At 55.1% G+C, this 23,735-nt stretch overlaps 1 long non-coding RNA gene across 1 annotated transcript; it reads right to left on the reverse strand.

Moving 5' to 3' along the window:
* Window positions 1-8,491: 8,491 nt before the first annotated feature.
* On the reverse strand, window positions 8,492-22,274 carry LOC137309620 (uncharacterized). The gene is made up of 3 exons (XR_010959914.1): window positions 22,194-22,274; window positions 11,145-11,198; window positions 8,492-8,546 (listed from the first exon to the last, which is right to left on the reverse strand). It is a non-coding gene; the product is annotated as an uncharacterized lncRNA (long non-coding RNA).
* Between the last annotated feature and the right edge of the window lie 1,461 nt (window positions 22,275-23,735).

The raw sequence follows: 23,735 nt of genomic DNA on the forward strand, positions 1-23,735 counted from the left end.
GTTTGCAGATAGAATAATACAATCATAGAAAGGTTACAGCACGGAAGGAGGCCATTCAGCCTATCGAGTCCATGCCAGGTCTCTGCAAGAGCAATCCAGCTAGTCCCACTCCCCCACCCTATCCCCGTAGCCCTGCAAATTTAGTACACATTTAGTACCTCCGCCATCCCCTCTGCCTCCATGAGTAGATCTCCTTTATGGTCCCTACTCGGCCCCACCCCTCCTCTTACTACCCGTTTACTGTTTACATGCCTGTAGAAGACTTTTGGATTCCCTTTTATGTTCCCGCCAGTCTATTCTCATACTCTCTCTTTGCCCCTCTTATTTCCTTTTTCACTTCCCCTCTGAACTTTCTATATTCAGCCTGGTTCTCACTTGTATTATCAACCTGACATCTGTCATACGTCCCCTTTTTCTGTTTCATCTTACTCTCTATCTGTTTTGTCATCCAGGGAGCTCTGGCTTTAGTTGCCCCTTTCCCCCTCGTGGGAATGTACCCAGACTGTACCCCAACCATCTCCTCTTTAAAGGCCACCCACTGTTCAATTACAGTTTTGCCTGCCAATCTTTGATTCCAATTTACCCGGGCCAGATCTGTTCTCATCCCATTGAAATTGGCCCTCCTCCAATTCAGTATTTTTACTTTAGAGTGGTCCGTGTCCTTTTCCATAACTATTCTAAACCTTATGATACTATGATCGCTGCTCCCTAAATGCTCCCCCACTGACACTTGCTCCACTTGGCCCACCTCATTCCCCAGAACCAGATCCAGCAATGCCTCCTTCCTCGTTGGGCTGGAAATGTACTGGTCAAGAAAGTTCTCCTGAACACACTTCAGAAATTCCTCCCCCTCTCTGCCCTTTACACTATTACTATCCCAGTCTATATTAGGATAGTTGAAGTCCCCCATTATCACTACTCTATGGTTCTTGCACCTCTCTGTAATTTCCCTGTAATTTTCTCCTCTATCTCCTTCCCACTAGTTGGTGGCCTATAGAATACACCCAGTAGTGTAATGGCACCTCTATTGTTTCTTAACTCTAACCAAATAGATTCTGTGCTTGACCCCTTGATACAAGAATTGTCCGTGTGGTTGATAGTGAGGAGGAAAGCTGTAGACTGCAGGAAGATATCAATGGACTGGTCAGGTGGGCCGAAAAGTGGGAAATGGAATTCAATCTGGAGAAGTGTGAGGTAATGGATTTGAGGAGGGCAAACAAGGCAAGGGAATACACAATAAATGGGAGGATACTGAGAGGAGTAGAGGAAGTGAGGGACCTTGGAGAGCATGTCCACAGACCCCTGAAGGTAGCAGGACAGGTAGATAAGGTGGTTAAAAAGGCATATGGAATACTTTCCTTTATTAGCTGAGGTATGGAATATAAGAGCAGGGAGGTTATGCTAGAACTGTATAAAACACTAGTTAGGCCACAGCTTGAATACTGCATACAGTTCTGGTCACCACAACTCATTTAAAAAGTACCTGGATGTGCCCCTGAAGAACCGGGACGTACAGGGCAACGGAGCAAGTGCGGGAAAGTGGGATTAGGCTGGGTGGCTCTTTATCAGTCGGCAAGGACATGATGGGCCGAATGGCCTCCTTCTGTGCAGTAATTTTCTATGATTCAATGATACCCCTCCACAATCCACGTACCCCTTCCACGATTTATGAACCCCTCCCTGACCCTTGAACCCCTCCCGGAGCCCTGCTCAAGTCTGGTCATTGCTCAGGACCCAAGGGTTCAGGGAGATTTCCTGTCACTCACCATCTCCCCCTGATCACCAGCTTGTCCCTTCTTCCCTTTTAACCCCACACGACCCTGTAAAACAAATTAAAAGGGCATAAAATTGGTGTGAATCATTGTCGGTGTGGTAGAGTTATCAGTGAGGCATAGTCAGGGTGGTCAAAATAATCAGACAGTGGAGGAGCAGAGGACGGAGATGGAAACGGTGAGATGTAAAGTGAACGGTATTTTGGCCAAAACATCAATATTAAAGGAGGGAAATGTGGGAATCTGTGGAGGGGAGAGAGGAAAAGATTAGGATTGTAGGGGACTCGAGGGAGGGGCCTCGATGGGAGAGTTCGGGGGACTCGAGGGAGGGGCCTCGATGGGAGAGTTCGGGGGACTCGAGGGACGGGCCTCGATGGGAGAGTTCGGGGGACTCGAGGGAGGGGCCTCGATGGGAGAGTTCGGGGGACTCGAGGGAGGGGCCTCGATGGGAGAGTTCGGGGGACTCGAGGGAGGGGCCTCGATGGGAGAGTTCGGGGGACTCGAGGGACGGGCCTCGATGGGAGAGTTAGGGGGACTCGAGGGAGGGGCCTCGATGGGAGAGTTAGGGGGACTCGAGGGAGGGGCCTCGATGGGAGAGTTAGGGGGACTCGAGGGAGGGGCCTCGATGGGAGAGTTAGGGGGACTAGAGGGAGGGGCCTCGATGGGAGAGTTAGGGGGACTCGAGGGAGGGGCCTCGACGGGAGAGTTCGGGGGACTAGAGGGAGGGGCCTCGATGGGAGAGTTCGGGGGACTCGAGGGAGGGGCCTCGATGGGAGAGTTCGGGGGACTCGAGGGAGGGGCCTCGATGGGAGTGTTAGGGGGACTCGAGGGAGGGGCCTCGATGGGAGAGTTCGGGGGACTCGAGGGACGGGCCTCGATGGGAGAGTTCGGGGGACTCGAGGGAGGGGCCTCGATGGGAGTGTTAGGGGGACTCGAGGGAGGGGCCTCGATGGGAGAGTTCGGGGGACTCGAGGGACGGGCCTCGATGGGAGAGTTCGGGGGACTCGAGGGAGGGGCCTCGATGGGAGAGTTCGGGGGACTCGAGGGAGGGGCCTCGATGGGAGAGTTCGGGGGACTCGAGGGAGGGGCCTCGATGGGAGAGTTCGGGGGACTCGAGGGACGGGCCTCGATGGGAGAGTTAGGGGGACTCGAGGGAGGGGGCCTCGATGGGAGAGTTAGGGGGACTCGAGGGAGGGGCCTCGATGGGAGAGTTAGGGGGACTCGAGGGAGGGGCCTCGATGGGAGAGTTAGGGGGACTAGAGGGAGGGGCCTCGATGGGAGAGTTCGGGGGACTCGAGGGAGGGGCCTCGATGGGAGAGTTAGGGGGACTCGAGGGAGGGGCCTCGATGGGAGAGTTAGGGGGACTCGAGGGAGGGGGCCTCGATGGGAGAGTTAGGGGGACTCGAGGGAGGGGCCTCGATGGGAGAGTTCGGGGGACTCGAGGGAGGGGCCTCGATGGGAGAGTTAGGGGGACTCGAGGGAGGGGCCTCGATGGGAGAGTTCGGGGGACGAGAGGGAGGGGCCTCGATGGGAGTGTTAGGGGGACTCGAGGGACGGGCCTCGATGGGAGAGTTCGGGGGACTCGAGGGAGGGGCCTCGATGGGAGAGTTAGGGGGACGAGAGGGAGGGGCCTCGATGGGAGAGTTAGGGGGACTCGAGGGAGGGGCCTCGATGGGAGAGTTAGGGGGACGAGAGGGAGGGGCCTCGATGGGAGAGTTAGGGGGACTCGAGGGAGGGGCCTCGATGGGAGAGTTAGGGGGACTTGAGGGAGGGGCCTCGATGGGAGAGTTAGGGGGACTCGAGGGAGGGGCCTCGATGGGAGAGTTAGGGGGACTCGAGGGAGGGGCCTCGATGGGAGAGTTAGGGGGACTCGAGGAGGGGCCTCGATGGAGAGTTAGGGGGACTCGAGGGAGGGGCCTCGATGGAGAGTTAGGGGGACTCGAGGGAGGGGCCTCGATGGGAGAGTTAGGGGGACTCGAGGGAGGGGCCTCGATGGGAGAGTTAGGGGGACTCGAGGAGGGCCTCGATGGGAGAGTTCGGGGGACTCGAGGGAGGGGCCTCGATGGGAGAGTTAGGGGGACTCGAGAGAGGGAGGGGCCTCGATGGGAGAGTTAGGGGGACTCGAGGGAGGGGCCTCGATGGGAGAGTTAGGGGGACTCGAGGGAGGGGCCTCGATGGGAGAGTTCGGGGGACTCGAGGGAGGGGCCTCGATGGGAGAGTTAGGGGGACTCGAGGGAGGGGCCTCGATGGGAGAGTTCGGGGGACGAGAGGGAGGGGCCTCGATGGGAGAGTTAGGGGGACTCGAGGGAGGGGCCTCGACGGGAGAGTTCGGGGGACTAGAGGGAGGGGACTAGAGGGAGGGGCCTCGATGGGAGATTTAGGGGGACTCGAGGGAGGGGTCTCGATGGGAGAGTTAGGGGGACGAGAGGGAGGGGCCTCGATGGGAGATTTAGGGGGACTCGAGGGAGGGGTCTCGATGGGAGGGGTTAGGGGATTTAGAGGGAGGGGCCTCGATGGAGTGTTCGGGAGACTAGAGGGAGGGGACTAGAGGGAGGGGCCTCGATGGCAGAGTTAGGGGGACTAGAGGAGGGGCCTCGGTCGGAGAGTTCGGGGGACTAGAGGGAGGGGACTAGAGGGAGGGGCCTCGATGGGAGTGGTTAGGGGATTTAGAGGGAGGGGCCTCGATGGGAGAGTTCGCGGGACTAGAGGGAGGGGCCTCGATGGAGAGTTAGGGGACTCGAGGGAGGGGCCTCGATGGGAGAGTTCGGGGGACTCGAGGGAGGGGCCTCGATGGAGAGTTCGGGGGACTCGAGGGAGGGCCTCGATGGGAGTGTTAGGGGGACTAGAGGAAGGGGCCTCGATGGGAGAGTTAGGGGATTTAGAGGGAGGGGCCTCGATGGGAGAGTTCGCGGGACTAGAGGGAGGGGCCTCGATGGGGGAGTGAGTGGGACGAGAGGGAGGGGCCCCGATGGGGGGGTTAGAGGGAGGGCCCCCGATGGGTGGGGTTAGAGGGAGGGGCCTCGATGGGGGGGTTAGAGGGAGGGGCCCCGATGGGGGGGTTAGGAGGGCGAGGGGGGGGGAGGGGCCCCGATGGGGGGGTTAGAGGGAGGGGCCCCCGATGGGGGGGTTAGAGAGAGGGGCCCCGATGGGGGGGTTAGAGGGAGGGGCCTCGATGGGGGGGGTTAGAGGGAGGGGCCTCGATGGGGGGGTTAGAGGGAGGGGCCTCGATGGGGGGGTTCGAGGGAGGGGCCCTGATGGGGGGGTTAGAGGGAGGGGCCTCGATGGGGGGGGTTTAGAGGGAGGGGGCCTCGATGGGGGGGTTAGGAGGGAGGGGCCTCGATGGGGGGGGTTAGAGGGAGGGGCCTCGATGTGGGGGTTAGAGGGAGGGGCCTCGATGGGGGGGTTAGAGGGAGGGGCCTCGATGGGGGGGTTAGAGGGAGGGGCCTCGATGGGGGGGTTAGAGGGAGGGGCCTCGATGGGGGGGGTTAGAGGGACTCGAGGGAGGGATGGGCTCGAATGAAGGAGTTCGGGTATTGGACGATGAGCTTCGATGAAAGTTAGGGAAGTGGAGAGAGGGGCTTCACTCGGTTGAATGGTATTTACTGAGTTCAGAATTGATTCTGCTGCCAGTGTGCGTGTGTTTGCCTGTCCTGGGACTGGTTTTCCTGATGCTCTATGGGGTATATTGAAATTGCTGGCGATTTGCCTGGTGAACTGGTCTCCCTCTCAACTGCACTCCACCCAGGGACAGGAAACTGTGCCGAGAGACCAGGGGTCACCCTGGACACACTGGAACAGAGGGAGGGAGGGAGAGACGATATGGGGGCTGGAGGATGTTGCGAGCTCTGTATCGGTGACTGGGATACCAATTTTACGACGTTGTATAAAAGGTGGTACAGCTTTAAGAAACTGTTGACATTAATTGCCTTCAATCAGGAACGATGGTCTGGAAGAATAAAAGGCAGGTGATGGGTCAGTGGAGAGAAAGGAGCTGAGGCTGGACAGTGATGGCGGGCCGAGTCTTAGTCATTGCTCGAAGTGAGGACCCCCATGTGGGTGACGAATAATCACTTGTTTTAAGCTCTCGTCTGTGTCTCCAATTGATCCCTGGGGCCTGGCCCCGCATCAGCTTGTTACAAGATGGCGGGCGGGGCGGGCGGGGGAGGGGCTGCGCTCCGTGGGGGGGGATGGGGGAGTACAATGGTGAAATGTGGTTGAGACACAATAGTGGGGGAGTGAATGAGGAGGGACTGTCAGTGAGGAAGAGAGGATCGGAGACATTTCCTAACACAGGGCTGTTGCAGCTCGGAGGGTTCACAATCGGGAGCGACAGAGACAATATCATCTTTGATGGGAAAATTGGATAAATATTTGAAGTAGGGAAAGATACAGCACTGGGGAGTGAGCAGTGGGATTAGTTTGGGATTGATGCAGGACTATGGGATGTGGGATGAGAAAGGGGCAGGTACCGGAGCAGGGAGGAAGAACAATAAACGCACAGGCGGGCCCCGTCTCCCCGGGTCAGACTGTGAGCACAGGCGGGCCCGTCTCCCCGGGTCAGACTGTGAGCACAGGCGGGCCCGTCTCCCCCGGGTCAGACTGTGAGCACAGGCGGGGCCCGTCTCCCCGGGTCAGATTGTGAGCACAGGCGGGCCCGTCTCCCCGGGTCAGACTGTGAGCACAGGGCGGGCCCGTCTCCCCGGGTCAGACTGTGAGCACAGGCGGGCCCCGTCTCCCCGGGTCAGACTGTGTGCACAGGCGGGCCCGTCTCCCCCGGGTCAGACTGTGAGGACAGGCGGGCCCGTCTCCCCGGGTCAGACTGTGAGGACAGGCGGGCCCGTCTCCCCGGGTCAGACTGTGTGCACAGGCGGGCCCGTCTCCCCGGGTCAGACTGTGTGCACAGGCGGGCCCGTCTCCCCGGGTCAGACTGTGTGCACAGGCGGGCCCGTCTCCCCGGGTCAGACTGTGTGTACAGGCGGGCCCGTCTCCCCCGGGTCAGACTGTGAGCACAGGCGGGCCCGTCTCCCCGGGTCAGACTGTGTGCACAGGCGGGCCCGGCTCTCCCGGGTCAGACTGTGTGTACAGGCGGGCCCGTCTCCCCGGGTCAGACTGTGAGCACAGGCGGGCCCGTCTCCCCGGGTCAGACTGTGTGTACAGGCGGGCCCGTCTCCCCGGGTCAGATTGTGAGCACAGGCGGGCCCGTCTCCCCGGGTCAGACTGTGAGCACAGGCGGGCCCGTCTCCCCGGGTCAGACTGTGAGCACAGGTGGGCCCGTCTCCCCGGGTCAGACTGTGAGGACAGGCGGGCCCGTCTCCCCGGGTCAGACTGTGAGCACAGGCGGGCCCGTCTCCCCGGGGTCAGACTGTGAGCACAGGCGGGCCCGTCTCCCCGGGTCAGACTGTGAGCACAGGCGGGTCCGTCTCCCCGGGTCAGACTGTGTGTACAGGCGGGTCCATCTCCCCGGGTCAGACTGTGAGCACAGGCGGGCCCGTCTCCCCGGGTCAGACTGTGAGCACAGGCGGGCCCGTCTCCCCGGGTCAGACTGTGAGCACAGGCGGGCCCGTCTCCCCGGGTCAGACTGTGTGTACAGGCGGGCCCGTCTCCCCGGGTCAGACTGTGAGCACAGGCGGGCCCGTCTCCCCGGGTCAGACTGTGTGTACAGGCGGGCCCGTCTCCCCGGGTCAGACTGTGTGTACAGGCGGGCCCGTCTCCCCGGGTCAGACTGTGTGTACAGGCGGGCCCGTCTCCCCGGGTCAGACTGTGAGCACAGGCGGGCCCGTCTCCCCGGGTCAGACTGTGAGCACAGGCGGGCCCGTCTCCCCGGGTCAGACTGTGAGCACAGGCGGGCCCGTCTCCCCGGTCAGACTGTGAGCACAGGCGGGCCCGTCTCCCCGGGTCAGACTGTGAGCACAGGCGGGCCCCGTCTCCCCGGGTCAGACTGTGAGCACAGGCGGGCCCGTCTCCCCGGGTATGACTTGTGAGCACATATTCGTGCTGTTGCACAAAAATAAAACACCAACTGAGTACAGTGAGTGTGAAATCCTCCCCGATATCACAGCTCAACACCCTGAAACACGGTCCAGTCAATGAGTTCAAGAGATACCGTTTGTCCTCGGGGGTCCGGAGGGTCCCCTCAGTCCTGGGGAAACCAGCGAGTCCCTAGAGCAAGAGCAACGTGATGAGGAACAGGCGCTGAGAACGGGCCCCCCACCGCCGCCACGATACCCCCCCCTCCCAACTCCCCCGCCCCCCCATCCCCCACCCCCCCCCACTCCCCCTCCCCCCCTCCCCCCTCCCCCCACCCCCACCCCCTCCAAACCCCCGCCCCCACCATCCCGCACCCACCCCTCCCCAACTCCCCCGCCCCCCCCATCCCCCACCCCCCCCCCAACTCCCCCGCCCCCCCATCCCCCACCCCCCCCCAACTCCCCCGCCCCCCCATCCCCCACCCCCTCCCAACTCCCCCGCCCCCCCATCCTCCACCCCCCCTCCCCCAACTCCCCCGCCCCCCCCCATCCCCCACCCCCCCTCCCAACACCCCCCGCCCCCCCTTCCCACACCCCCCCCTCCCAACTCCCCCGCCCCCCATCCCCCACCCCCCCTCCCAACTCCCCCGCCCCCCCATCCCCCCCTCCCAACTCCCCGCCCCCCCATCCCCCACCCCCCCTCCCAACTCCCCCGCCCCCCATCCTCATCCCAACCATCCCCCCACCACATTACCTTTACACCTTGAGCCCCATCAACACCGAGCAGCCCCCGACCTCCTGGAAAACCCTGTGAGGGGGGAGAGGGAATTCAGAGTAGATATTATACACCTGCTGTCGAATCAGAGCAGGGAAACTGACCCGGGGCCCAACGAACACAGTAATCTCAGGGAAACTGACCCCGGGGCCCAACGAACACAGTAATCTCAGGGAAACTGACCCCGGGGCCCCAACGAACACAGTAATCTCAGGGAAACTGACCCCGGGGCCCAACGAACACAGTAATCTCAGGGAAACTGACCCCGGGGCCCAACGAACACAGTAATCTCAGGGAAACTGACCCCGGGGCCCAACGAACACAGTAATCACAGGGAAACTGACCCCGGGGCCCAACGAACACAGTAATCTCAGGGAAACTGACCCCCGGGGCCCAACGAACACAGTAATCTCAGGGAAACTGACCCCCGGGCCAACGAACACAGTAATCTCAGGGAAACTGACCCCGGGGCCCAACGAACACAGTAATCTCAGGGAAACTGACCCCGGGGGCCCAACGAACACAGTAATCTCAGGGAAACTGACCCCGGGGACCAACGAACACAGTAATCTCAGGGAAACTGACCCCGGGGCCCAACGAACACAGTAATCTCAGGGAAACTGACCCCGGGCCCAACGAACACAGTAATCTCAGGGAAACTGACCCCGGGGCCCAACGAACACAGTAATCTCAGGGAAACTGACCCCCGGGGCCCAACGAACACAGTAATCTCAGGGAAACTGACCCCGGGGCCCAACGAACACAGTAATCTCAGGGAAACTGACCCCGGGGCCCAACGAACACAGTAATCTCAGGGAAACTGACCCCGGGCCCAACGAACACAGTAATCTCAGGGAAACTGACCCGGGCCCAACGAACACAGTAATCTCAGGGAAACTGACCCCGGGGCCCAACGAACACAGTAATCTCAGGGAAACTGACCCCCGGGCCCAACGAACACAGTAATCTCAGGGAAACTGACCCCGGGGCCCAACGAACACAGTAATCTCAGGGAAACTGACCCCCGGCCCAACGAACACAGTAATCTCAGGGAAACTGACCCCCGGGGCCCAACGAACACAGTAATCTCAGGGAAACTGACCCCGGGGCCCAACGAACACAGTAATCTCAGGGAAACTGACCCCGGGGCCCAACGAACACAGTAATCTCAGGGAAACTGACCCCGGGGCCCAACGAACACAGTAATCACAGGGAAACTGACCCCGGGCCCAACGAACACAGTAATCTCAGGGAAACTGACCCCGGGCCCAACGAACACAGTAATCTCAGGGAAACTGACCCCGGGGCCCAACGAACACAGTAATCTCAGGGAAACTGACCCCCGGGCCCAACGAACACAGTAATCTCAGGGAAACTGACCCCGGGGCCCAACGAACACAGTAATCTCAGGGAAACTGACCCCCGGGGCCCAACGAACACAGTAATCTCAGGGAAACTGACCCCGGGGCCCAACGAACACAGTAATCTCAGGGAAACTGACCCCCGGGGCCCAACGAACACAGTAATCTCAGGGAAACTGACCCCGGGGCCCAACGAACACAGTAATCTCAGGGAAACTGACCCCCGGGGCCCAACGAACACAGTAATCTCAGGGAAACTGACCCCCGGGGCCCAACGAACACAGTAATCTCAGGGAAACTGACCCCGGGGCCCAACGAACACAGTAATCTCAGGGAAACTGACCCAGGGCCCAACGAACACAGTAATCTCAGGGAAACTGACCCCGGGGCCCAACGAACACAGTAATCTCATGGAAACTGACCCCGGGGCCCAACGAACACAGTAATCTCAGGGAAACTGACCCCCGGGCCCAACGAACACAGTAATCTCATGGAAACTGACCCCGGGGCCCAACGAACACAGTAATCTCAGGGAAACTGACCCCGGGGCCCAACGAACACAGTAATCTCAGGGAAACTGACCCCGGGGCCCAACGAACACAGTAATCTCAGGGAAACTGACCCCGGGCCCAACGAACACAGTAATCTCAGGGAAACTGACCCCGGGGCCCAACGAACACAGTAATCTCAGGGAAACTGACCCCGGGGCCCAACAAACACAGTAATCTCAGGGAAACTGACCCCGGGGCCCAACGAACACAGTAATCTCAGGGAAACTGACCCCCGGGCCCAACGAACACAGTAATCTCAGGGAAACTGACCCCGGGGCCCAACGAACACAGTAATCTCAGGGAAACTGACCCCGGGGCCCAACGAACACAGTAATCTCAGGGAAACTGACCCCGGGGCCAACGAACACAGTAATCTCAGGGAAACTGACCCCGGGCCCAACGAACACAGTAATCTCAGGGAAACTGACCCCCGGGGCCCAACGAACACAGTAATCTCAGGGAAACTGACCCCGGGCCCAACGAACACAGTAATCTCAGGGAAACTGACCCCGGGCCCAACGAACACAGTAATCTCAGGGAAACTGACCCCGGGGCCCAACGAACACAGTAATCTCAGGGAAACTGACCCCGGGCCTAACGAACACAGTAATCTCAGGGAAACTGACCCCGGGGCCCAACGAACACAGTAATCTCAGGGAAACTGACCCCGGGCCCATCTCTGTGAGGAGCAGCATGTTCAGATTCACACTTGTACTCACCATGATTCCTGGGGGAGCTTTTCCCCCAGTGAGCCCCAGCAGACCATCGTCTCCCTGGAAACCAAGAGGTGAAGAGAGTGAGAGAGGAGGTTTGAAGTCAGCTGCAGCTCACGTGTCTCAGTGATAGACTTGCTGCCAATGTGGATCCCTGACTCCTCAAGGCCGTGTTGGATGTGTCCGAGACTAGACTGGTCCACCAGCTGCAGGGCTGAGGTTATTGCTGGCCCTCCCCTCACCCTGTACCTTGATATCTGTCTCACTCCCTTCCCCAAGCACACAGCTGTGGCAGGACATCGTTCCAGCCTGAATCCACCCACTCCCTTCCCATTGCACAGTGTCCCCTTCGGCCCATCGACCCTCACCTACCCACGGTGTTCTCTTCGGCCATTTCTTATAACCTTGATTCCCATTTGTGGACAAGAACCGATCTCGTTCCTTTCAAGTGTCAGCCATGACTCAATGGGTCTCTCTCTCATCCCAGTCCGAAGGTCATAGAATCATAGAATCATAGAAAGGTTACAACATGGAAGGTGGCTATTCGGCCCATCGAGTCCATTCTGGCTCAATGCAAGAGCTATCCAGCCAGTCCCACTCCCCCATCCTATCCCTGTACTCCTGCAAATTTTTTCGTTTCGAGTACTGATCCAGTTCCCTTTTGAAGGCCATGATTGAATCTGCCTCCACCACCCCCTCGGGCAGTGCATTCCAGATCCTGACCGCTCGCTGTGTAAAAAAGTTTTTCCTCATGTCACCTTTGGTTCTTTTGTCAATCACCTTAAATCTATGCCCTCTGGTTCTTGACCCTTCCGCCAATGGGAACAGTTTCTCTCTATCTACTCTGTCTGGACCCTACATGACTTTGAATACCTCGATCAAATCTCCTCGCAACCGTCTCTGTTCCAAGGAGAACAACCCCAGCTTCTCCAGTCTATCCACGGAACTAAAGTCCCTCATCCCTGGAATCATTCTAGTAAATCTCTTCTGCACCCTCTCTCAGGCCTTCACATCTTTCCTGAAGTGCGGTGCCCAGAACTGGACACAATACTCCAGTTGTGGCCGAACCAGTGTTTTATAAAGGTTCATCATGACTTCCATACTTTTGTACTCTATGCCTCTATTTATAAAGTCCAGGATCCTGTGTGCTTTTTTAACCGCTTTCTAACCTGCCCTGCCACCTTCAACGATTTGTGCTCATATACCCCCAGATCTCTCTGTTTCTGCACACCTTTTAGAATTGTACCCTCTAGTTTATATTGCCTCGCCTCGTTCTTCCTACTGAAATGTATCACTTCGCATTTTTCTGCGTTAAATTCCATCTGCCACGTGTCCGCCCATTCCACCAGCCTGTCTATATCCTCCTCACTGTTTACTACACTTCCAAGTTTTGTGTCATCCGCAAATTTTGAAATTGTGTCCTGTATACCCAAGTCCAAGTCATTAATATATATCAAGAAAAGCAGTGGTCCCAGCACTGACCCCTGGGGAACACCACTGTACACCTCCCTCCAGTCCGAAAAACAACCGTTCACCACTACTCTCTGTTTCCTGTCACTTAGCCAATTCTGTATCCAAGTTGCTACTGCCCTTTTTATTCCATGGGCCACAATCTTGATGATACGCCTATCATGTGGCACTTTATCAAACGCCTTTTGAAAGTCCATATACACCACATCAACTGCATTGCCCTCATCGACCCTCTCTGTTACCTCATCAAAAAACTCTATCAGGTTAGTTAAACACGATTTGCCTTTAACAAATCCGTGCTGGCTTTCCCTAATCAATCCACACTCATCCAAGTGACTGTTAATTCTGTCCCGGATTATCGTTTCTAAAAGTTTCCCCACCACTGAGGTTAAACTGACTGGCCTGTAGTTGCTGGGTTTATCCTTACACCCTTTTTTGAACAAGGGTGTAACATTTGCAATTCTCCAGTCCTCTGGCACCACCCCCGTATCTACGGATGTTTGGAAGATTATGGCCAGTACCTCCGCAATTTCCACCCTTACTTCCCTCAGCAACCTCGGATGCATCCCATCCGGACCGGATGACTTATCTACTTTAAGTACAGTCAGCCTTTCTAGTATCTCCTCTTTATCAATTTTTAGCCCATCAAGTATCTCAACTATATCTTCATTCACTGAGACTCTGGCAGCATCTTCTTCCTTGGTAAAGACAGATGCAAAGTGCTCATTTAGTACCTCAGCCATGCCCTCTGCCTCCATGAGTAGATCTCCTTTATGGTCCCTAATCGGCCCCACCCCTCCTCTTACTACCCGTTTACTGTTTACATGCCTGGTTCAAGTCCCACTCCAGAGACTTGAGCACAAAATCGATGCTGACACTCCCAGTGCAGTACTGAGGGAGCGCTGCACTGTCGGAGGGTCAGTACTGAGGGAGCGCTGCACTGTCGGAGGGTCAGTACTGAGGGAGAGCTGCACTGTCGGAGGGTCAGTACTGAGGGAGCGCTGCACTGTCGAAGGGTCAGTACTGAGGGAGCGCTGCACTGTCGGAGGGTCAGTACTGAGGGAGCGCTGCACTGTCGAAGGGTCAGCACTGAGGGAGCGCTGCACTGTCGGAGGGTCAGTACTGAGGGAGCGCTGCACTGTCGGAGGGTCAGTACTGAGGGAGCGCTGCACTGTCGGAGGGTCAGTACTGAGGGAGCGCTGCACTGTCGAAGGGTCAGTACTGAGGGAGCACTGCACTGTCGGAGGGTCAGTACTGAGGGAGCGCTGCACTGTCGGAGGGTCAGTACTGAGGGAGCGCTGCACTGTCGGAGAGTCAGTACTGAGGGAGCGCTGCACTATCGGAGGGTCAGTACTGAGGGAGCGCTGCACTGTCGGAGGGTCAGTACTGAGGGAGCGCTGCACTGTCGGAGGGTCAGTACTGAGGGAGCGCTGCACTGTCGGAGGGTCAGTACTGAGGGAGCGCTGCACTGTCGGAGGGTCAGTACTGAGGGAGCGCTGCACTGTCGGAGGGTCAGTACTGAGGGAGCGCTGCACTGTCGGAGAGTCAGTACTGAGGGAGTGCTGCACTGTCGGAGGGTCAGTACTGAGGGAGCGCTGCACTGACGGAGGGTCAGTACTGAGGGAGCGCTGCACTGTCGGAGGGTCAGTACGGAGGGAGCGCTGCACTGCAGGAGGGTCAGTACTGAGGGAGTGCTGCACTGTCGGAGGGTCAGTACTGAGGGAGCGCTGCACTGACGGAGGGTCAGTACTGAGGGAGCGCTGCACTGTCGGAGGGTCAGTACGGAGGGAGCGCTGCACTGTCGCAGGGTCAGTACTGAGGGAGCGTTGCACTGTCGGAGGGTCAGTACTGAGGGAGCGCTGCACTGTCGGAGGGTCAGTACTGAGGGAGCGCTGCACTGTTGGAGGGTCAGTACTGAGGGAGCGCTGCACTGCAGGAGGGTCAGTACTGAGGGAGTGCTGCACTGCAGGAGGATCAGTACTGAGGGAGCGCTGCACTGTCGGAGGGTCAGTATTGAGGGAGCGCTGCACTGTCGGAGGGTCAGTACTGAGGGAGCGCTGCACTGTCGGAGGGTCAGTACTGAGGGAGCGCTGCACTGTCGGAGGGTCAGTACTGAGGGAGCGCTGCACTGTCGGAGGGTCAGTACTGAGGGAGCGCTGCACTGTCGAAGGGTCAGTACTGAGGGAGCACTGCACTGTCGGAGGGTCAGTACTGAGGGAGCGCTGCACTGTCGGAGGGTCAGTACTGAGGGAGCGCTGCACTGTCGGAGAGTCAGTACTGAGGGAGCGCTGCACTATCGGAGGGTCAGTACTGAGGGAGCGCTGCACTGTCGGAGGGTCAGTACTGAGGGAGCGCTGCACTGTCGGAGGGTCAGTACTGAGGGAGCGCTGCACTGTCGGAGGGTCAGTACTGAGGGAGCGCTGCACTGTCGGAGGGTCAGTACTGAGGGAGCGCTGCACTGTCGGAGGGTCAGTACTGAGGGAGCGCTGCACTGTCGGAGAGTCAGTACTGAGGGAGTGCTGCACTGTCGGAGGGTCAGTACTGAGGGAGCGCTGCACTGACGGAGGGTCAGTACTGAGGGAGCGCTGCACTGTCGGAGGGTCAGTACGGAGGGAGCGCTGCACTGCAGGAGGGTCAGTACTGAGGGAGTGCTGCACTGTCGGAGGGTCAGTACTGAGGGAGCGCTGCACTGACGGAGGGTCAGTACTGAGGGAGCGCTGCACTGTCGGAGGGTCAGTACGGAGGGAGCGCTGCACTGTCGCAGGGTCAGTACTGAGGGAGCGTTGCACTGTCGGAGGGTCAGTACTGAGGGAGCGCTGCACTGTCGGAGGGTCAGTACTGAGGGAGCGCTGCACTGTTGGAGGGTCAGTACTGAGGGAGCGCTGCACTGCAGGAGGGTCAGTACTGAGGGAGTGCTGCACTGCAGGAGGATCAGTACTGAGGGAGCGCTGCACTGTCGGAGGGTCAGTATTGAGGGAGCGCTGCACTGTCGGAGGGTCAGTACTGAGGGAGCGCTGCACTGTCGGAGGGTCAGTACTGAGGGAGCGCTGCACTGTCGGAGGGTCAGTACTGAGGGAGCGCTGCACTGCAGGAGGGTCAGTACCGAGGGAGCGCTGCACTGCAGGAGGGTCAGTACTGAGGGAGCGCTGCACTGTAGGAGGGTCAGTACTGAGGGAGCGCTGCACTGTCGGAGGGTCAGTACTGAGGGAGCGCTGCACTGTTGGAGGGTCAGTACTCAGGGAGCGCTGCACTGCAGGAGGGTCAGTACTGAGGGAGTACTGCACTGCAGGAGGATCAGTACTGAGGGAGCGCTGCACTGTCGGAGGGTCAGTACTGAGGGAGCGCTGCACTGTCGGAGGGTCAGTACTGAGGGAGCGCTGCACTGTCGGAGGGTCAGTACTGAGGGAGCGCTGCACTGCAGGAGGGTCAGTACTGAGGGAGCGCTGCACTGTAGGAGAGTCAGTACTGAGGGAGCGCTGCAGTGTCGGAGGGTCAGTACTGAGGGAGCGCTGCACTGCAGGAGGGTCAGTACTGAGGGAGTGCTGCACTGTCGGAGGGTCAGTACTGAGGGAGCGCTGCACTGTCGGAGGGTCAGTACTGAGGGAGCGCTGCACTGTCGGAGGGTCAGTACTGAGGGAGCGCTGCACTGCAGGAGGGTCAGTACTGAGGGAGCGCTGCACTGTCGGAGAGTCAGTACTGAGGGAGCGCTGCACTGTCGGAGGGTCAGTACTGAGGGAGCGCTGCACTGCAGGAGGGTCAGTACTGAGGGAGTGCTGCACTGTCGGAGGGTCAGTACTGAGGGAGCGCTGCACTGTCGGAGGGTCAGTACTGAGGGAGAGCTGCAGTGTCGGAGAGTCAGTACTGAGGGAGTGCTGTACTGTCGGAGGTTCAGTACTGAGGGAGCGCTGCACTGTCGGAGGGTCAGTACTGAGGGAGTGCTGCACTGTCGGAGGGTCAGTCCTGAGGGAGCGCTGCACTGTCGGAGGGTCAGTACTGAGGGAGCGCTGCACTGTCAGAGGGTCCATGGAACCATAGAAAAGATACAGCACAGAAGGGGGCCATTCGGCCCATCGTTTCCGTGCCGGCTCAAAGAACAACCAGGTGCCCATTCTAATCCCACCTTCCAGCACCCGATCCGTAGCCCTGCAGCTTACAGCACTTTAGATGCAGGTCCGGGACTTTAAAAAAGAGTTGAGGGTCCCTGCCTCTCCCACGAATTCAGGCAGCGGATTCCATACACCCACCACCCTCTGGGTAAAAAAGTTTTTCCTTATGTCCCCTCTAATCCTTCCACCAATCAGCTGAAATCTATGTCCTCTAGTTCTTGAACTCTCCGCTAGGGGAAACAGGTACTTCCTGTCTACTCTATCTGGGCCCCTCATAATTTTGTACACCTCAATCAAGTCTCCCCTCAGCCTCCTCTGCTCCAAGGAAAACAACCCCAGCCTATCCAATCTCTCCTCGTGGCTGCAATTTTCAAGCCCTGGCAACATTCTTGTAAATCTTCTCTGCACTCTCTCCAGATCAATTACATCCTTCCTGTGATGTGGTGACCAGAACTGCGCACAATACTCCAGCTGTGGCCTTACCAGCGTTTTATACAGTTCCATCATTACATCCCTGCTTTTGTATTCTATACCTCGGCTAATAACGGAGAGCATTCCGTATGCCTTCTTCACAACCTTATCTACCTGTACTGCCACCTTCAGGGACCTGTGCACATGCGCTCCAAGGTCTCTCACTTCCTCTACCCCTCTCAATATATTCCCATTTACTGCGTATTCCCTTTTACTGTTTGCCCTCCCTAAGTGCATTACCTCACACTTCTCCGGGTTGAACTCCATTTGCCACTTTTCTGCCCACTCCATCAACCCATTGATATCTTCTTGGAGTCTACAGCTATCCTCTTCAATATCAACTACACGGACAATTTTTGTGTCGTCTGCAAATTTTCCAATCATGCCCCCTACATTCAAGTCCAAATCAATAATATATACCACAAACAGCAAGGGACCCAACACTGAGCCCTGTGGCACACCACTGGAAACGGATTTCCATTCGCAAAGACATCCATCGACTTTTACCCTTTGTTTCCTGTTACTGAGCCAAGTTTGGATCCAATTCGCCACATTTCCCTGTATCCCATGGGCTTTTACCTTTCTGACCAGTCTGCCATGTGGGACCTTGTCAAATGCCTTACTAAAATCCATGTAGACAACATCCACTGCACGACCCTCATCAATCCTCCTTGTCATTTCCTCAAAGAATTCAATCAGATTTATAAGGCATGACCTTCCCTGAACAAATCCATGCTGACTATCCCTGATTAAACCATGCCTTTCCAAGTGACAGTTTATCCTCTCTCTCAGTATTGATTCTAATAGTTTGCCCACCACCAAGGTAAGACTGACCGGCCTATAATTGTTCGGCCTTTCCCTCGTACTCTTTTTAAACAATGGTACTACGTTTGCAGTCTTCCAGTCCTCTGGTACCTCCCCTGTATCTAGTGAGGATTGGAAAATGATCCTCAGAGCATCCGCTATTTCCTCCCTGGCTTCCTTCAATAGCCTCGGAAACAATCCATCCGGTCCTGGTGACTTATCAACTTTCAAGGATTCCAGTCCCTCTAGTACTTCCTCTCTCGTTATGTTTACCTTATCCAATATTTCACACCTCTCCTCTTTAACTACTGCATCTGGATCACGGTGAATACGGAGACAAAATATTCATTTAAAACCCTACCCACATCCTCTGCTTCTACACACAAGTTACCCTTATCATCCCTGATAGGTCCCACCTTTTCCTTAGCTATCCTCTTGTTCTTAATGTACTGATAAAACATCTTTGGGTTTTCTTTAATCTTACTGGCTAATATTTTTTCATGCCCTCTTTTTGCTCTCCTTATTTCCTTTTTTACGTCATCCCTGTACTTTCTATACTCCTCTAGGCTTTCTGCAGTATTTAGTTTTCTTTGACAGTCATAAGCTTTCTTTTTCTGCTTTATCTTGCCCCGTATACTTCTAGACAACCAGGGGGCTCTAAATTTGGCAGTGCCACCCTTTTTCTTTGAGGGGACGTATCTGCATTGTACCTGTAGAATTTCACTTTTTAGTGCCTCCCACTGGCTTGCCACTGATTTCTCCTCAAGTAGTTGTGTCCAGTCCACTTCTGCCAAATCACCTCTTAGTTCTGTAAAATTTACCTTCCCCCAATTTGAAACATTTACTCCTGATTTAACTCTGTCCTTTTCCATAATAATGCTAAAACTAACTGTATTGTGGTCACTATCCCCAATATGGTCACCCACTGTCACTTCACCCACTTGCCCATCTTCATTTCCCAGGACTAAATCTAGAATTGCATTCCCTCTTGTTGGGCTTGTCACGTACTGGCTAAAAAAGTTCTCCTGGACACCGATCAAGAATTTTGCACCCTCTGTGCCCCTCACACTGTTTGAATCCCAGTTGATGTTCGGGTAGTTGAAGTCCCCTACTATTATTGCCCTCTTATTTTTGCACTCAGAAATTTGCCTACATATTTGTTCTTCTATCTCCCTTTCGCTATTCGGGGGTCTATAGTACACTCCTAGTAGTGTGACTGCCCTTTTTTTATTTCTTAGCTCAACCCATATGTGCTCGATTGATGATCCATTTAGCATATCATCCCTTCTCACAACTGTAATTGATTCTTTAACCAATTCTAGACTTGGGCAAGGCCGACTTCATTGGGATGAGACAGAGGCTGTCCACAGTAAACTGGGCAAATCTGTTAATGGGTAAAACGACTGATGATCAGTGGGAAATGTTTAAAGAAACATTTAACGTGATACAGAATCGGTTTATACCCCTGAGGGGCAAGAACTCTAGTTGCCAAAAAAAACAGCCATGGACAACTAAAGAGGTAAGGGACAGTATAAGACACAAGTAAAGGGCATACAAAAAGGCAAAAAATGGCACATATCCTGGCGAATGGGAAAGATACAAAGATCAACAAAGGGTCACAAAACAGATAGTAAGAGCTACAAAAAGAGAGTATGAAAAGAAACTCGCAAGGGATATCAAAACCAATACGAAGATCTTTTATAGTTACATTAGGAAAAAGAGGGTGGTCAGGAGCAGTGTTGGCCCCTTAAAAACTGAAAGTGGGGATATTGTCATTGACAATGGGGAAATGGCGGACATGTTGAACAATTACTTTGCGTCAGTATTTACAGTAGAAAAAGAGGATAGCATGCCGGAAATCCCAAGAAAACTAATATTGAATCGGGGACAGGGACTCGATAAAATTAACATAAGTAAAGCAACAGTAATGAAGAAAATAATAGCACTAAAGAGTGACAAATCCCCAGGACCAGATGGTTTCCATCCCAGGGTTTTAAAGGAAGTTGGTGAGCACATTGCAGATGCCCTAACTATAATCTTTCAAAGTTCTCTAGATTCAGGAACTGTCCCTCTAGATTGGAAAATTGCACATATCACTCTGCTTTTTAAGAAAGTAGAGAGAGGGAAACCGGGGAATGATAGACCAGTTAGCCTAACATCTGTTGTGGGGAAAATGCTGGATCTATAATTAAGGAGAGGGTGACTGAACACCTCGAGAATTTTCAGTTAATCAGAGAGAGCCAGCATGGATTTGTGAAAGGTAGGTCGTGCCTGACAAACCTGATTGAATTTTTTGAAGAAGTGACTAAAGTGGTGGACAGTGGAATGTCAATGGATGTTATTTATATGGACTTCCGGAAGGCATTTGATAAGGTCCCACATAAGAGACTGTTAGCTAAGATAGAAGCCCATGGAATCGAGGGAAAAGTACGGACTTGGTTAGGAAGTTGGCTGAGCGAAAGGCGACAGAGAGTAGGGATAATGGGAAGGTACTCACATTGGCAGGATGTGACTAGTGGAGTCCCGCAGGGATCTGTCTTGGGGCCTCAATTATTCACAATATTTATTAATGACTTAGATGAAGGCATAGAAAGTCTCGTATCTAAGTTTGCCGATGACACAATGATTGGTGGCATTGAGAGCAGTGTAGATGAAAACATAAAATTACAAAGCGACATTGATAGATTAGGTGAATGGGCAAAACTGTGGCAAATGGAATTCAATGTAGACAAATGTGAGGTCATCCACTTTGGATCAAAAAAGGATAGAACAGGGTACTTTCTAAATGGTAAAAAGTTATAAACAGTGGATGTCCAAAGGGACTTAGGGGTTCAGGTACATAGATCATTGAAGTGTCATGAACAGGTGCAGAAAATAATCAATAAGGCAAATGGAATGCTGGCCTTTATATCTCGAGGACTGGAGTACAAGGGGGCAGAAGTTATGCTGCAGCTATACAAAACCCTGGATAGACCGCACCTGGAGTACTGTGAGCAGTTCTGGGCACCGCACCTTCGGAAGGACATATTGGCCTTGGAGGGAGTGCAGCGTAGGTTTACTGGAATGATACCCGGACTTCAAGGGTTAAGTTACGAGGAGAGATTACACAAACTGGGGTTGTGTTCTCTCGAGTTTCGAAGGTTAAGGGGTGATCTGATCGAAGTTTATAAGATATTAAGGGGAACAGATAGGGTGGATAGAGAGAAACTATTTCCGCTGGTTGGGGATTTTAGGAGTAGGGGGCACAGTCTAAAAATTAGAGCCAGACCTTTCAGGGGTGAGATTAGAAAACATTTCTACACACAAAGGGTGGTAGAAGTTTGGAACTCTCTTCCGCAAACGGCAATTGATACTAGCTCAATTGCTAAATTTAAATCTGAGATGGATAGCTTTTTGGCAACCAAAGGTATTAAGGGATATGGGCCAAAGGCAGGTATATGGAGTTAGATCACAGATCAGCCATGATCTTATCAAATGGCGGAGCAGGCACGAGGGGCTGAATGGCCGACTCCTGTTCCGATGTTCCAATAATGCTACCCCCCCTCTCCTTTTCCATCACCCACTGTATCCTGCCTGAAAACTCTATATCCAGGGATATTTAGCTGCTAATTATCCCCCTCTTTAAGCCTGGTTTCTGTTTTTGCAATGATATCATGCTGTGCCTTTAGCTCATCTGCTTTGTTTGTAATACTCCTTGCATTGAAGTATATACCCTTTAATCCCGTCAAATTCCTGTGCTGAACACTATTTAACCTTGGCTTCTTTTGCCTTTCTGAGTTGCTAACTACGTCACTAACTGCTTTTCTATTTCCCGTTTCCTGGTCTGAATTTGTCCTATCTGTACCTGCCCTTTGGTTCCCATCCCCCTGCCATACTAGTTTAAACCCATGACCGACTGGGTCAGTACTGAGAGAGTGCTGCACTGTCAGAGGTGCCGTCTTTCGGATGAGACGTTAAACGAGGCCCTGTCTGCCCTCTCAGGTGGGTGTAAAAGATCCCAAGGCCACTATTTCGAAGAAGAGGGGGGGAGTTCTCCCCCCATGCCTGTAATCTGTTCCACATACTCACAATCCTTTTAGTGCAAAGGTCCTCCTGCATTTCTGATTTCCTTTCGTTGTCCTTAATTTGTACCCCGCGAGGAACCAATAGTGGGCAGGAGAAGGGATTGACTTGGTCAGATGGTGCCTCAGAATTTAAACCTTACCCTCTGTCCACGAAGGCCCTTTTCTCCTTGGTTTCCGGCTTTGCCTTCACAGCCCATCCTTCCCCTCAGGCCCACCTGGCCAGATGGCCCTCCTTGTCCAACACTGCCCTGAGAAGAAGGGAAGATCAGAAAAGACAGTCACACCCCGGGAATGAAGCTCCACACTCCCCCTTCCCTCCTAGGATTGGGAATTTAGTGAGTGCCGGTTTGGCTCAGTCAGTAGCACTCTCTCTTTAAATCAGGTCATGATGTGGAGATGCCGGTGATGGACTGGGGTGGACAAATGTGAGGAATCTTACAACACCAGGTTATAGTCCAACAGTTTTATTGGAAAATCACAAGCTTTCGGAGGCTGACGAAGGAGAAAGCCTCCGAAAGCTTGTGATTTTCAAATAAAACTGTTGGACGGAAACCTGGTGTTGTAAGATTCCTCACATTTAAATCAGGTCGTCACAGGTTCAAGCCCTGCCACAGGACGATGCCGATAATGCAAGGCTGACTGTTTCAGTGCAGCGCTGAGGGAACGTACAGGAGGTGGGTGGGGTATTGGGTGAGTCTGATATCACTGGGTGCAGGAGGTGGGTGGGGTATTGGGTGAGTCTGATATCACTGGGTGCAGGAGGTGGGTGGGGTATTGGGTGGGTCTGATATCACTGGGTACAGTGGGTGGGTGGGGTATTGGGTGAGTCTGATATCACTGGGTACAGTGGGTGGGTGGGGTATTGGGTGAGTCTGATATCACTGGGTAGAGAAGGTCGGTGGGGTATTGGGTGAGTCTGATATCACTGGGTACAGGAGGTGGGTGGGGCATTGGGTGAGTCTGATATCACTGGGTAGAGAAGGTCGGTGGGGTATTGGGTGAGTCTGATATCTGGGTACAGGAGGTGGGTGGGGTATTGGGTGAGTCTGATATCACAGGGTACAGGAGGTGGGTGGGGCATTGGGTGAGTCTGATATCACTGGGTAGAGAAGGTGGGTGGGGTATTGGGTGAGTCTGATATCACTGGGTACAGGAGGTGGGTGGGGTATTGGGTGAGTCTGATATCACAGGGTAAAGGAGGTGGGTGGGGCATTGGGTGAGTCTGATATCACTGGGTAGAGAAGGTGGGTGGGGTATTGGGTGAGTCTGATATCTGGGTACAGGAGGTCGGTGGGGTATTGGGTGAGTCTGATATCACTGGGTCCAGGAGGTGGGTGGGGTATTGGGTGAGTCTGATATCACTGGGTACAGAGGGTGGGTGGGGTATTGGGTGAGTCTGATATCACTGGGTACAGAGGGTGGGTGGGGTATTGGGTGAGTCTGATATCACTGGGTACAGGAGGTGGGTGGGGAATTGGGTGAGTCTGATATCACTGGGTACAGGAGGTGGGTGGGGTATTGGGTGAGTCTGATATCACTGGGTACAGAGGGTGGGTGGGGTATTGGGTGAGTCTGATATCACTGGGTCCAGGAGGTGGGTGGGGTATTGGATGAGTCTGATATCACTGGGTACAGAGGGTGGCTGGGGTATTGGGTGAGTCTGATATCACTGGGTACAGGAG

This window comes from Heptranchias perlo, unplaced genomic scaffold (genome assembly GCF_035084215.1).
Source record: "Heptranchias perlo isolate sHepPer1 unplaced genomic scaffold, sHepPer1.hap1 HAP1_SCAFFOLD_172, whole genome shotgun sequence".
NCBI classification, from domain to species: Eukaryota; Metazoa; Chordata; class Chondrichthyes; order Hexanchiformes; family Hexanchidae; genus Heptranchias; species Heptranchias perlo.